The sequence below is a fragment of the Hyperolius riggenbachi genome, chromosome 6 (genome assembly GCF_040937935.1).
Source record: "Hyperolius riggenbachi isolate aHypRig1 chromosome 6, aHypRig1.pri, whole genome shotgun sequence".
Lineage (NCBI taxonomy): Eukaryota > Metazoa > Chordata > Amphibia > Anura > Hyperoliidae > Hyperolius > Hyperolius riggenbachi.
In genome coordinates, this window is record NC_090651.1 from 78,017,651 (window position 1) to 78,032,297 (window position 14,647).

The 14,647-nt window shown below is 45.2% G+C and overlaps 1 protein-coding gene across 1 annotated transcript in view; it reads right to left on the reverse strand.

Moving 5' to 3' along the window:
• B4GALT2 (beta-1,4-galactosyltransferase 2) overlaps nucleotides 1-8,777 on the reverse strand; it is a 172,560-nt gene extending 163,783 nt beyond the window's left edge. The window contains exon 1 of the mRNA XM_068239552.1: nucleotides 8,565-8,777. The gene's annotated coding sequence lies outside the window, so the exon portion shown is untranslated. The remainder of the gene's footprint in view (nucleotides 1-8,564) is intronic.
• Between the last annotated feature and the right edge of the window lie 5,870 nt (nucleotides 8,778-14,647).

The window sequence follows — 14,647 nt, forward strand, 5'->3', positions numbered from 1 at the left end:
CCTACTCACCAGTGGGCCCTCGCCACTGGTGAGGTATTAATAAAGAGACACTGAAGCGAAAAAAAAATTATGATATTATGATTTGTATGTGTAGCACAGCTAAGAAATAAAACATTAAGATCAGCTACACCAGTGTAATTGTTTCCAGTACAGGAAGAGTTAAGAAACTCCAGTTGTTATCTCTATGCAAAAAAGCCATTAATCTCTACGACTTTCAAAGTCGTGGAGAGGGCTGTTATCTGACTTTTATTATCTCAACTGTAAGTAAACAAATGTCTTTTCCTCTGGCAGAGGAGAGGTCATTAGTTCACAGACTGCTCTGAAGGAATCATTTTGAATGCAGAGTGTTGTGTAATCTGCACATATTAGAGAATGATGCAATGTTAGAAAACACACTATATACCTGAAAATAAAAATATGAGAATATTTTCTTTGCTGCTAATCTTCTAGTAATTATTCATAGTACACAACCAATTCATTATATCATATTTTTTTTTTCGCTTCAGTGTCTCTTAAGTACCCACCAGCTCCTCTGGTGAGGTCTTGCTAAACTTATTGTTACTGTGCTCTATAAGTACCCACCAGCTCCTCTGGTGAGGTCTTGCTAAAAGTATTATTACTGTGCTCTATAAGTACCCACCAGCTCCTCTGGTGAGGTCTTGCTAAAATTATTGTTACTGTGTTCTATAAGTTCCCACCAGCTTCTCTGGTGAGGTCTTGCTACTTATTGTTGCTGAGTTCTTATAGTGCCTACCAGCTCCTCTGGTAAGGCCCAGTTTATTGTTGCACCAAGCACTACACATACCTTGTATCTTGCTAGCTATACGTGTATTATTGGTGATACTGCAGATCACCACATAATCAGGTATAGCGTCTGTATTATTGGTGATTCTGCAGATCACACATAATCAGACATCTGTGTTGCTACACCGTTCGTTACAATAAGGACAACTTGTATACGAGTATATAAGGTATCTTGCGCTGCATAATAAATAATTGTCTTAATAACAGGATCATACTTCTATAGTAGCCTCGGGCTGTGTCAAGTTCCTCCAGAGAAGATAAGTAAACAAACCGGCAGAGAATAAAGAGAACGACCTCAGAAAGATAGAAACATTTGCGCACTCCAGCTGTAGAAAAGTTTAATAGCATCAAAAATGTCACATCTACTGGGACACTATAGTCATTCTGTACAATGCCCTTCAAACAAACAGAGGCACTGAGCAACTCTAAGAACACATTTTTTTATTCAGATACCAGAAAAAGGCACTAGAGCAGGGCTCATCATACTGAACTGTAGAACAGGCGAGCAGTACATTCTGGAGTATCAAAAACTGCATGGCACAGGAAAAAGCCTTGCAAAAGAACACATTTCATGATTTTCACGAATTTAAAGTACTGTAACCTTAAAAAGAAAAAAGTTCAACTTGTCTGGGGCTTCTACCGCCCCCCAGCAGACGTCCTGTGCCCACGTCGGTACTCTACGATCCTCCGGTCCCAGTCATGGCTGGCTTCCAGTTTTTGTGACTTTAATGTCACAAACAACTGTGCCTGTGCGCACACGTCCTCACTGACGTCGCCGGGAGTTCCCTGCGCAAGCACAGTGCAGTTGTTTGCAACATTAAAGTCGCAAAAACTGGAAGCTAGCCGCGGCAGGGACCGGAGTATTGTAGAGTACCAGCGCGGGTACAGGACGTCTGCGGAGGGCTGGTAGAAGCCCCAGGTAAGTTGAACTATTTTTTTCTTCAAGGTTACAGTACTCCTTTAAAATACAGCTGATGTAATTTTTTTATTTTTTTTTATTAAAAAGGTAAATACGTACCTCAGTTAGGGATGATCTATAACCTTCAAATTTCATGTACATTATATCAGGGCTGTGGAGTGGGTACAAAAATCATCCAACTCCAACTCCGACTCAGACTCCTAGGTTTATGAAACTACCGACTTCAGATACCCAAAATGGCTCCGACTCCTCGACTCCGACTCCTTAGTCTAATACTTACCAGGGCTGTGGATTTTGTACAAAAAAAAATCATCCGACTCCCGACTCCTCAGTTTATGAAACCAACGGCTCTGACTCCAACTCCAACAAAATTGCTCCGACTCTGACTCCTCGACTCCAACTCCACAGCTCTGACTTGAACTTTGACCAATAAATAAAATATGACAGCTGCATATAATTTACATGAGTCGGAGTTGAGGAGTCAGAGCAACTTTTGGGTACCTCAAGTTGGTGGTTTCATAAACTGAGGAGTCGGAATGGATGATTTTTGTACACAGTCCACAGCCCTACAAGGGCTGTGCAGTCTCAGTTATGGAGTTGGAGCAATTTTGGGGTACCTGGAGTTGGAGTCGTTGTTTCATAAACTGAGGAGTCTGAGTTGGATGTTTTTTGTACCAAATCCACAGCCCTGATCTCATTGTTCATCCCCACTCATAAATTAAAAGCCTTTGGATAGGTCAGATGGTTTCCGGATCCTAGTAGAGCCCACTGGGTTCCTCTGAACAAACGCATCTGGACTGAGTAAACTCGAGTTAGATCAGCACATGCCCAGTAGAACGAAATCGCTGGTGCAGACATTTATTACTCCATGCACAGGTGCTTTAGTCTGCCGCTCATGCCCAATCCAGATGCACTTGTCAAAACCTGGGAGCTCAGGCAGAAGAAACCTAATCAACTGACAAAAGTCAAATAGGCATAGAGGGACTTTACGCTTGACACGTGAGTTACCAGCGGATCTAGGAAACCACTGGACTATCCACAGGCTTCCCACTACTGAGTTATGAATCATACTTTTTTTTAAAAAATCCCCCCGAGTGTACTCTTAGGAGCTTAAACAATCCACAATGTATGTATATGGAACACTGAACCATAAATATAAGGCTTGTTCCCCACTAGAGCCGGATCTTTAACCACCAACCACAGAGGACTGCACAGTATTCACTCTGGTCCTCTATTTGGAGAGCGGAGCAAATGCATTTCCCAAACGGACTTGAGTTGATTACACCCCAATATGCCAGTAAACCCCTAAGTCACACAGTAAAAGGCCATCACCCACCTCCACTTCCACCTGCACAGAGGTTTTCCAACATGTTTTATCAGACTTTCGATCAATAAACTGCCCAGAATCAATAGATAGAGTGAATCAATTTGTCATCTTGGGGCAATAATCAACTGGCAGATTCAACCAATGTGATCAAACCAGGCAGAAATTAATTGGGAAGAAATACAGGCCAGCCTTACACGCTAAAGTCTTATGCATACTGTAATCCTTTCCAATCCAATTTCAGGATCACATGGGTGATCCAGAAATGGCTGCAATGGTGGGATCCGGAGGGTGTCTACCTTCAGCTCTAAAGCAAAGAGACGACCCCGGATCAGGAAGAGGCGTCAGGCCCAACACAAGCTTGCTAACTGTAGTAACGCCTCCCTTGCATGCATGCCAGTGTTATTATGTGGCGCAGCATGCTGGTGGAGGGGATTAAAGTGTCCAACTTAGTCTAAATTTTATCCAGTGACAGCCATTTTCCTTCTGTCGGAATTCGTCCGACATTGGACCTATGCAGGAATAGGCCAGTGTTGGACATAGCCTGGCATAGAATTGGAAAGGGTTAATAGTTACCCAAAACAACGAAGTTTCTCGGCCGAAGCCGCTTCATCAGGTTAATAATGTGCCTGATATGTGCAAAGTTAGTTCAGGGCGCCAAACAGAGGTTCAGCAGGACAGCCAGGCAATGTGCATTGTTTAAAGAGAAACTGAGGTGTTTTTTGGGGTTATCTGCCCCATGACATGCCTCTGTGTCCCCACACCGCCGCTCTCTGTCCCCCCCCCATCACCACCACACTATAGCCCCCCGAGATTAGCGACAATATTTGTCACTATCTCGGAGGTAAACATGTGGGAGAGGGAATCCCTGTGGGAAGCTCTCTCTCCCAGGCCGCGCCCCTTGCCGCTACCCCACCTCCCTGCACGCTATAAATGAGAGAATGAATCTCTCATTCCAGTGTCGTGATGCAGAGGTCACAAAAGTGAAAGCTCAGCCCCCCAGATCAGGTATCCTAGTTTTTTTTTCCATTTCATGAGCCCACCTCGGGCTCTCTTTAACTGCTCTGTGACTGCCTCTAGCCAATTGGCGGCTGTAGAGTCACTCCCCCAGGACTGCTTGGTGTCAAATCCTGTAGGCGGAGATTAGCAGGGAACATGCGCGCATGCGCAATCGTTCCCTGCCGAGACACGGAGCTCTGTGATCAGCCTGCCAGCCTGTAATCGCCGTTATGTACATTGTACAGCTCTGTACTGGGGACAGCCCTTTCGCTTGGATGTCCCCTGGAGTGGCACAGAAACAGATCCCTCTCATAGGGGCGATCATACTGATTGGATCTCAGGGGGGAGGGAGGGAAGTGGGAGGAAGGAAAAAAAAACATTTTTATTTAAAAAAAAAAAAACAACAACAACAATAAAATTAATAAATAAAAAGGATAATAAATAATAAATAAACATGTCAGCTTCCATATCCCTCTCACCTCAGATTCCCTTTAAAGGACAACTGAGGTGACATGTGACATGATGAGACAGACATGTATATGCACAGTGCCAAAACCACAAATAATTATGCTGTGTTCCTTTTTTTTCTTTCTCTGCCTGAAAGAGGTAAACATCAGGTATGTAAGTGATAGTTTCTGCCTAGGTCAGACTATAGCATAACGCTCACTGATGGGGAATTACAGCCATAAAAAATGTTTCTGTCAGTAAATGGCTTCTGAGAGCAGAAAAGAGATAAAAAGGGTCAATAATTCATAGATTTGAGCTCTGGCATACTTCAATGAAGGTGTCATTAAACAGAGACAATGAAACAGTAAAAACTTAAAAACTAGATTTAAATATAAATTAAAACTGTGGGATATATAAAAAAAAGTTGTTTTTAGGAGCAGGAGGATAGATAAAATGATTTTTCTCATCAGTTTACTTTCACCTTGGATGTCCTTTAAGAAACATTTATAATATTTAATCCTAGAAAGCCCCAAATAGTCCCCAATTGCAAACTCGCAAGAAACTCGCAAGTTCAGGGACCTCCCCCTAGTATTTGCTGTTTCTGTGTATTTGTGTTGCTGGATGTCCTGTTAGTACAGTGTGTTGAACTCCTCACATATCTATACACCCCACTATTGTCTATTTTGTACTATGGACAGCACTATGGAAGATGTTGGTGCTATAGTGGCTGGATGGTGTAATGGTTAAGGGCTCTGCCTCTGACACAGGAGACCAGGGTTCGAATCTTGGCTCTGCCTGTTCAGTAAGCCAGCACCTATTCAGTAAGAGACCTTGGGCAAGACTCCCTAATACTGCTACTGCCTATAGAGCGCGTCCTCGTCACTGCAGCTCTGGCGCTTTGAGTCCGCCAGGATATAAATGATCTGTGTTTGTTTGTTTATTTGTTTGTTTGTTATATAAATAAGCCTACTATTCTGGGTGGACTGACAAAAGGGCACAATTCACAAAGCTTTTTCCTCGGTTTTCACCTTATCTACCGTATGTTACTTTTTTAAGCTTCCAAGGAGCAAAAATATAATATAATTAAGATAAGAAAAGCAATATTGAAATGAAGTTAATCACGAACAACTTACTTGAAATGATTATTTTGCTTGTAAATGTGCTGGAAAATTATTTTTTTATTAATTAGGTGATAAATAAGTCATTTATGAGAAGTTTTGTGAATAGAGCCCAATGTGTCGACGACAGACATCAAGATTCACTCTTTTCGCTCTGGAGCAATATTTGGCTGAGCACAGGCCAGTTACTGCCAGGCAGCAGCTGTGCAGACTCTGTATATTAGGGTAACCTGAGATAGGTTCAGCTTCTCACAGAGCACACAAGGGCTAATAATTACCCTCTTCACAGTGGCCGAAACACTGCCAGGGATTCACTTCTATTCCTCCTGCTGTCAGCTGCATTCCAGGACATGCTGCATAGAACTTGTGGATAACTCACCTGTTCCCCTATATCAGTGCCCCCCCTGCAGCCACTTTGCCTCCCTGTACTCATGCTGTATGGAACCAGTGGCTAGCCCACCTGTTCTCCTACATCAGTGCGCCCACCTGTGTCTTTGTACTCATGCTGTATGGGAACTGTGGCTAGACCACCTATTCCCCTATATCAGTTCCCCACACTGCAGCCCCCTGGCGTCTCTGTACTCATGCTGTATGGGACCTGTGGCTAGCCCACCTATTCCCCTATATCAGAGCCCCCCCCCCCCCCCCCCCCCCACTGAATCTCTGTACTCATGCTGTATGGAACCTGTGGCTAGCCCACATATTCCCCTATATCAGTTCCCCCACTGCATCTCTGTACTCATATTGTATGGGAACTGTGGCTAGCCCACCTGTTCCCCTATACCAGTGCCCCCACTGCAGCCACCCTGCTTTTCTGTACACAGGTTTGAATCTTTCAGAATCTCTTATTGCAGAGCAGAAACTGCTGCAGTACACAGTGGGCCTCGCTCTAGCCCCCTTGCTAGGCCTCTCCTCTGGCCAGGGGCCAGTCTGGAGGCTGCAGGAGTTGCACAGGGCCTCCATGGAGAGAGAGCACAGAGGGGGAAGAGGGGTTTTTCATGTAGCGCGGATTTTATGCAGCAAGATAAACACAATTAGAGGCAGCAGAGAGAGAATGATAATGCACTGTCAACTTTTATGCAGCATTAAATTAAATGCAGGCAGAGATTTAAAGGGAAAACATGCAGGCTTCGTCTGTTTATTCAGATGCCATGTAAACAGTCCATCTCTACCCCAAGTGACTCATACAGATCATGCATGTGTTCCTTATACAGAGACAAGCTATTGATGACATACAGTGCTTGCACTGTACGTTCCACACTCTCTGCTGCACATACTGGACCCACCAATCAGTGGATGAAGCACTTACAGAATCAGCTATGGACACACTGACTAGTATGCATGAGACATATATATTATCACATCCTAGGTTCTTTCACATATATGCTAACATCATCTAAACAACTAGTAATAAAGCATAAAATCATCATGATACCTGATCAGTGATTATTATTATTATTATTATTTAGTATTTATATAGCGCCGACATATTACGCAGCGCTGTACAGTGTATATATATTGTCACTATATATATATGTAATATACACCCATACATATATAGTCTATATAAAATATATCACATTTTAAACATGCACAAAGGAATCTGATTAGAGATATAATAACCAATGATCATATTGACAGTTAGCGATTAGTATCCAGAGGTAGGGGTTGTAGAAAGTCTTAATTTGTAGTATATAAACAGAGACCGGTGTATACAATCTATAGCACTGTATGTACAGTATATAACTATGGGGAGAGGTGCAGTGTATGGGGACAGATTTAAATACATTGCATGGAAAAAATGGGGTGAGCAGAGTGTATGGGGTGATTATTTCCAGATACAAGGTTTCCACAGGATGAGAATAGCTAGAGTGTATAGGGAGATATTTGGATACAGATCTATAGATAGCCTAGGGAACGGCACAGTGTATTGGGACATCGGAGTACAGAATAAAGCACAGAGAGGGGTGCAATGTGTGGGGAGCTGTGTGGATACAGATCTATAGATAGGGTGGGAAAAGGCACAGTGTATGGGGACATCGGAGTACAGAATAAAGCACAGAGAGGGGTGCAATGTGTGGGGAGCTGTGTGGATACAGATCTATAGATAGGGTGGGAAAAGGCACAGTGTATGGGGACATCGGAGTACAGAATAAAGCACAGAGAGGGGTGCAATGTGTGGGGAGCTGTGTGGATACAGATCTATAGATAGGGTGGGAAAAGGCACAGTGTGTTGGGATATCTGGGTATAAAGCACAGAGAGGGGAGCAATTTGTAGGGAAGTATCTGGATACAGATCAGGTAAGGAAAGGCAAAGTCTATGGGGGCATCCGGTTATAAAGCACAGAGAGGGGTGCAATGTGTAGGGAGCTATGAGGATACATATCTATAGATAGGATAGGGAAAGCACAGTGTATGGGGACATCTGAATACAGTATAAAGCACAGAGAGGGGTGCAATGTGTGGGGAGCTGTGTGGATACAAAGCACTTCAGATGTCAGGGAAAGGCTCAGTGTCTGGGGATGTCTGTCTTCTATATGATGAGAGAGATGCAGTGTATGGGGAGACATCCCAGCACAATGTACAGATAGGAAGCAGAGGAGGGTGTCTGGAGGATATGTGGATCCAAGGAATAGAGATGAGGATTATGCACAAATATTGGGATGGGGTGGGATGGAGAGGGCTATGCACAGATAATGGGATGGAGAGGGCTATGCACAGATGATGGGATGGAGAGGGCTATGCACAGATAATGGGATGAAGAGGGCTATGCACAGATAATGGGATAGAGTTGGATGGAGAGGGCTATATAGCAGTAGACGAGATAATAGAGGACCAGGCGATGCTCGGCTCTCCGCACACACGTCAGGCACAATCCTCTATAGGGAATCACACACACATATAACAATGCTCCCATACACATACATACTGATGATCCAGGCTTCAGACTCACCCCCGGTGTCAGCTTCTCCTTCCCGCAGCCCGGAGCCCGGCCAGCTCAGCTCTCCCTCCCCGGGCCGGGCTCATCGTCTCCCCGACCCCGCCCCCCGGCGGGTGGATGCTGCACGGTAGGGTGAACACCCGGCACACACCGACAATCCGCCCAAATCCTCCAAAATTGCAGCCAGACACTACGGAGAGCCGGAGCGATCAAGGGGAGGAGGAAGGGGACATGCCTGGTGCCTGATCCCCCTCCTCCTGCTCCCCTCATTACTCTCCCCCTCCTCCTGCATCCCCTCCCATCATATTGCATTGTACTTTCCTCATTGTGTGATATAGTCTAAAACCTCCCCCAAAGCACACTCTACTGCTTATCCACTAACATGCCAAATCTCCTTCCCAAGCCCACTCATCATTGCTGATCCCCCCTAAGACTGACATCCAAGACCCCAATCTACTGTTATTGCTACTCACTATAGTGTGCAACATCTCCTGCTCCATCCCCTATTCATGTGACATCCTAATGATCATTGTGATAGAAGACTCCAGCTACTCATCCTAATCCACCTGCCCTAGCCTTGAAGTGAACTTGAACCAAGTAAATTTATTTTAAAGAGAACCAGAGACAAACGACCTAATAGATTTATACATACCTGGGGCTTCATCCAGCCCCATCAGCATGGATCGCTCCCACGCCGCTATCCTCCACTGCCTCTATCGCCAGTACCGTGATTTCTTTGCAACTTTGACAGATTTTGAAACCAGTTGCACTTATTTATAGGTATATAGGTATCAGAAAGTGCCTACCTTCTTGCTCAACTAATAACCATCCCTGGAGGGAACAATCCCCCCTCTTGCTCAACTACTAACCCCCCCTGGAGGGAACAATCCCCCCTCTTGCTCAACTACTAACCCCCCCTGGAGGGAACAATCCCCCCTCTTGCTCAACTAATAACCATCCCTGGAGGGAACAATCCCCCCTATTGCTCAGCTACTAACCCCCCCTGGAGGGAACAATCCCCCCCTTCTTGCTCAACTAATAACCCCCCGGAGGACACTGTCCTCTATGGCAAGTTGCAAAATATAATGGGTTGCAAAATCTTTCATTACACCGGGTCCAGTCACTTCGGCCAGTCAGGCCCAGTCGACGCAAGCACAGTGCGCTCCTTACATACTGCACAGGCACAAGCGGGAAGTAGGCGCCGGCTAGACGTAGGGAGTCCCTGTGGATGCGTACAACTGGCCACGTCCGGCGGAAGTGGCGGGACCCGGTACCGACGATAAAGGCAGCGGAGGACGGCGCTGTGGGAGCGATCCATGCGGATGAGGCTGGAGGAAGCATACAGGTATGTATAAAATATTTTTTCATTTTCTGTCTCTGGCCGTCTCTGGTTCCCTTTAAATATACACATGATGTACCTGCAAAATAATATTACATACTTTCCTCGCAGAAGCTCACCATTTTCTTCTTAGAATACCCGTTAACAGTACAATTGTTCAACTAAATGCAATCTTTTGATGCGATTTTTACGATCAAATCATAAATCAGCCGAAAATAATCAGAAGGTATGGTAATTCTCGATTGTTCACATTTACTGAACGATTCTTTCTTCAAATTCGATCATAAAATCCAACTTTCAGATCAATTTTATCCTAATTAGCAATCGACCCAATTGCCTTAAAAAACGGTGAATTTTCGATACAATTTTATCATTAAAGTTGCATTAAAAGATCGCATTTGGTGAAAAAAATGTATCATTAATGGGCACCTTTACAATGATTCCTTCCATTTCTGACCAGATTTTGTCAGAACAGAAATATATCAGTTGCTGTCAGTTATATATTGGTTGCTGTCGGTTATAACTGAAAGGACAACTGATGAGCCAGATAATGTGCATGTTACCCTATGGTTTGAATGGGCGATAGTACAGTTTCACAGTTAGCTGACCAGGTAGCTGTTATGGGGTAATGGCCATTTTCAAAATGGAGGACGAAGAATTCCATTGATCACAGTGGACAAACAGGACGCGGGAGAGAAGAAAGAGAGGTATGCCGTTCAGGCAGTTTCAATCCCATCAGCGTCATCATGTATAAACAATGTTTCAATCCCTTCAGCATCAGTGTCTTGGATTACAGCATGGAATCTCTTTCAGTAGAGGTGCTGGGTGAACACATTTACTTACATAATAAATTACAATACATAACTAAAAACACAGGAAAAAAATAGTTTAGTAAAATTAGTAACCCTTAACCCCTCTCCTTAACCCCTAACCTTAACCATAACCCTTCACCTCCACCATTCTTAACGCCTAACCTTAACCTTTTAATCCCCCCTCCTTAACCCCTAACTTTACCACCCCCCTTAGCCCCTAACTCCTAACCCTTAACCCTCTCCTTAACTCCTAACCTTAGCCCTAACCCTTAACCGAGGTGCCAAAGGAAGGGTTAAGGTTAGGTGTTAGGGATAATAATAATTATTGTAATAATGAAGCACTTTTTTATTACATTATTTTCACTGGAGTTCCTCTTTAACCAGCTGAGCGGTCTGGACGAGCTCAGCTCGTCCAACACCGCCAGCGGCTGCCACTCAGGCCCTGCTGGGCCGATTTGAATGAAATAAAAAGCAGCACACGCAGCCGGCACTTTGCCAGCCGCGTGTGCTGCCTGATCGCCGCCGCTCTGCGGCGATTCGCCGCGAGCAGCGGCGAAAGAGGGTCCCCCCAGCCGCCTGAGCCCAGCGTAGCCGGAACAAAAAGTTCCGGCCAGCGCTAAGGGCTGGATCGGAGGCGGCTGACGTCAGGACGTCGGCTGACGTCGATGACGTCACTCCGCTCGTCGCTATGGCGACGATATAAGCAAAACAAGGAAGGCCGCTCATTGCGGCCTTCCTTGTTTATTCTGGGCGCCGGAGGCGATCGGAAGATCGCCTCCGGAGCGCCCTCTAGTGGGCTTTCATGCAGCCAACTTTCAGTTGGCTGCATGAAATAGTTTTTTTTTTATTTAAAAAAAACCCTCCCGCAGCCACCCTGGCGATTTAATCAGAACGCCAGGGTGGTTAAGGTTAGGAGTTGAGGGGGGACGTGAAGGGTTAGAGTTAAAGTTAGGGGTTAAGGAGGGGAAGGTTAAGGTTAGGGGTTAAGGAGGGGAAAGGTTAAGGGTCTTAACCCTTAAGTTAAGGGGGGAGGTGAAGGGTTAGGTTAAGGTTAAAGGTTGAGGAGGTGGGAGGGGGAGGTTAAGGGGGTTTTAAGGTGAGCAGGAGGGAGGTTGAGGGTTAAGGTTAGGAGTTAAGAAGGGGTAGGGGGAGGTTAGGGGGGAAGTTAAGGGTTATAGTTAAGGTTAAAAATTAAGGAGGGGGTAGGTGAAGGGTTAGGGTTAAAGTTAGGGGTTAAGGAGGGGGGGAGGTTAAGGGTTAATAAGTTTACTAAACTATTGTTTTCTGTTACTTTAGTTATGTACTGTAATTTATTATGTAAGTAAATGTGAAAGAGATTCCAAGCTGTAATCTAAAGGTGGCCACTAACAATACAATTTCTAGTGAAAAATCATTCAAGCGATCAGATAATTCTGTTCGGAAGTGAAATCTTTCACTACACCATCAATGAACCAATTTGCTTCCTATCTATCACAACCAACAAGAAAATCCAAATTTTGGTTTGACGAAAATCCAAACGGACGACTGTTTTTATAATTGTTTGTAATTGACTGTGCCCATCAATGGAGATTATTTAAAACCAATCCGATCAGAATTTCTGATCACTCAAACGATTTTTCGCAAGAAATTGGACCGTTAATGGCCACCTTGAGACCAGGGGCGTAACTAGAAATCACAGGGCTCCCTGCGAAACTTTGGAAGGGCCCCCTGCTTTCTGCACAGGTAAACTGAGAACCAATGTTATTCAATCGGCTAGTGCACACTTGAAGGTGTTTTCCCCATGCAGATAAAAACAGACAGACTGCACACATTTTCTCTATCAATTACATTAGCTTCTGTGATAAAATTTGCATGTTTTTTTTCCGCACATACAGACACACATGGTGGACAGAAGAAGCATACAGAAAACCGACAGACGAGTGTCGCCCTACCGGTTTCATCATGTCAGATGACTCATCGGGCCCCTGATGAGTCATGAGACATGACAAAACCGTCATCGAAATAAACCCTTGATTATACCACCCTGACTTGCTCCCTACCATGCCAGTATTAAGAGGGACGGATGCTCAATTGGCTGTTATTACAATAACCTGCCTTTTCTGTATAAATGGCTTGCAGCCATTGATCTTTCCCCACTGTGCGCACAGTTTTTTTGTCTTTTGCACTTTGGGTCATGGAGTTTGCTTCAGTAACAACACAAAGCAGCTACACCATTTTACTGACTTGCAGTGAATGCAATCTCATGTTTCATGTCAGTTCTGGGCTAATATGGGACTGATACTCTCATATCACTGTCTCTGGAAGGAAGACTGCTAAACAACTGTGTTTTATATGTGCAAAAAAAGGTTTACAGTTAATCTCTGCAATAAATACAACTGAACTGAAAGCCTTGTCTTTGTTAGCAATAGTGATGTTTCTCTTTAAAAAACAGTTTTATGCCTCTTTTCAACGGACGCAGGAGTGTAACAAGAGGGGTGCAGCCCCAGAGATCCAAATCCAAATAAGCTTTATTGGCAGGACCAAATACATTTAGCATTGCCAAAAAAAACAAAGCATTGACATGGGGAGGGGGTTGTGGGAATAAGGGAAGGGTATAAGGGGTTGGGGTATGTAGTCCTTAGGGTGTGGAGGATGTAAGGGACAATATGGGGGGCTGGGATATACAGTCCTTATGGGGGTATTGGGGGTATACAGTCCATGTGGTATCATGTTCCTCTCAGCTGGTGGCAGGCTGTGACATATCGCGCAGCTATTTGCACAGTTGTTTCCTCCTCCCCCAGGGGGGCCCAAAGATTCATGCCATGGCCACAGATCTCTTCTGGGGTACCCCGGTGTTCCCCAGGCTTAGTAGATAGATATTGGGAGGTGTAGGTCAGTAAATGTTGGTATTCCTGTCAGAGGCGTAACTAGAAATCAATGGGCCACTCTGTGAAAATTTGAATGCTCCCCACCCCCCTGTTTATCAGGAAGTAGCGTGTGGCACTTAGAGATTGGACCTCAGAGGTGGAACACAGAGGTATGCCTGTATTCCTGCCACCGCTGCTGCCACCTATTAATGCAGGAGGGGAGCGCGCTGAGGGGAAAGCCCAAGGTGAGGGAGGGGGAGTGGCCCCCCTCCCCGCTGATGTGGGGGCCAATGCTCTCTTCTCATGCTGCGACCCCTCCTGCCCTCCAAAACTGCCCTGAGCGGGCCCCCCTTCGCGGGTGCAGGGGCTGCAGCCCCTATTGTTACGCCCAGGGCCGAGTAATAGGCTGGAGAGGCTCCAGCCTCAGAGCACCGTGTAGGAGGGGGCGCACAATTCATTCAGCTGTCATTCCTAATTGTGTTTGAAGCAGAAAGAAATAAGAAAAGGGGATACATGGCAGTGACTGCAAGCCAGATAACTAGATATTAAGGTGTTGAGGAGGTTGTGGGCCCTGTGGTGCCTCTTAGTCTAATAGCAATCAGTGTGTGAAGGCTGGGGTGGCAGGGATAGAGGGGCGCACTTTGGTGTCTCAGCCTTGGGTGCTGGAGGACCTTGTCCCGGCTCTGGTTACGCCACTGATTCCTGTGCACAGCATGCCTCTACAGAGCTGATGTTGGAAGTACCAGTACAATTGCTGTGCACTTCCTGCGTTCGGTAGTTTAACATCTGCATAGTGAATATGCGCCTGGGAGTGAATGTGATCTTGCTCATGAGTAAAGTTTCCGGACAGATTGCTGTTGTCGGCATCCTCATCCTGGCAGGTGGATTGATGTCAGGGCTCCCTCTTGATTGGTGAATGCTTACAGTTGTGATTGGAGAGCCAAGTGGATGGCAGACCTCCTTCAGGTTCATGAATGTAGTGATTATGGATGAGCATAAATTCTGAATTAAGGTGATTATTTTCTCAACAGGAAGTGTAATTGATGTGAGCTTAGATGGAACTTTGCACGGGGCTCATCAGATTCAGAAGGCAAAGGA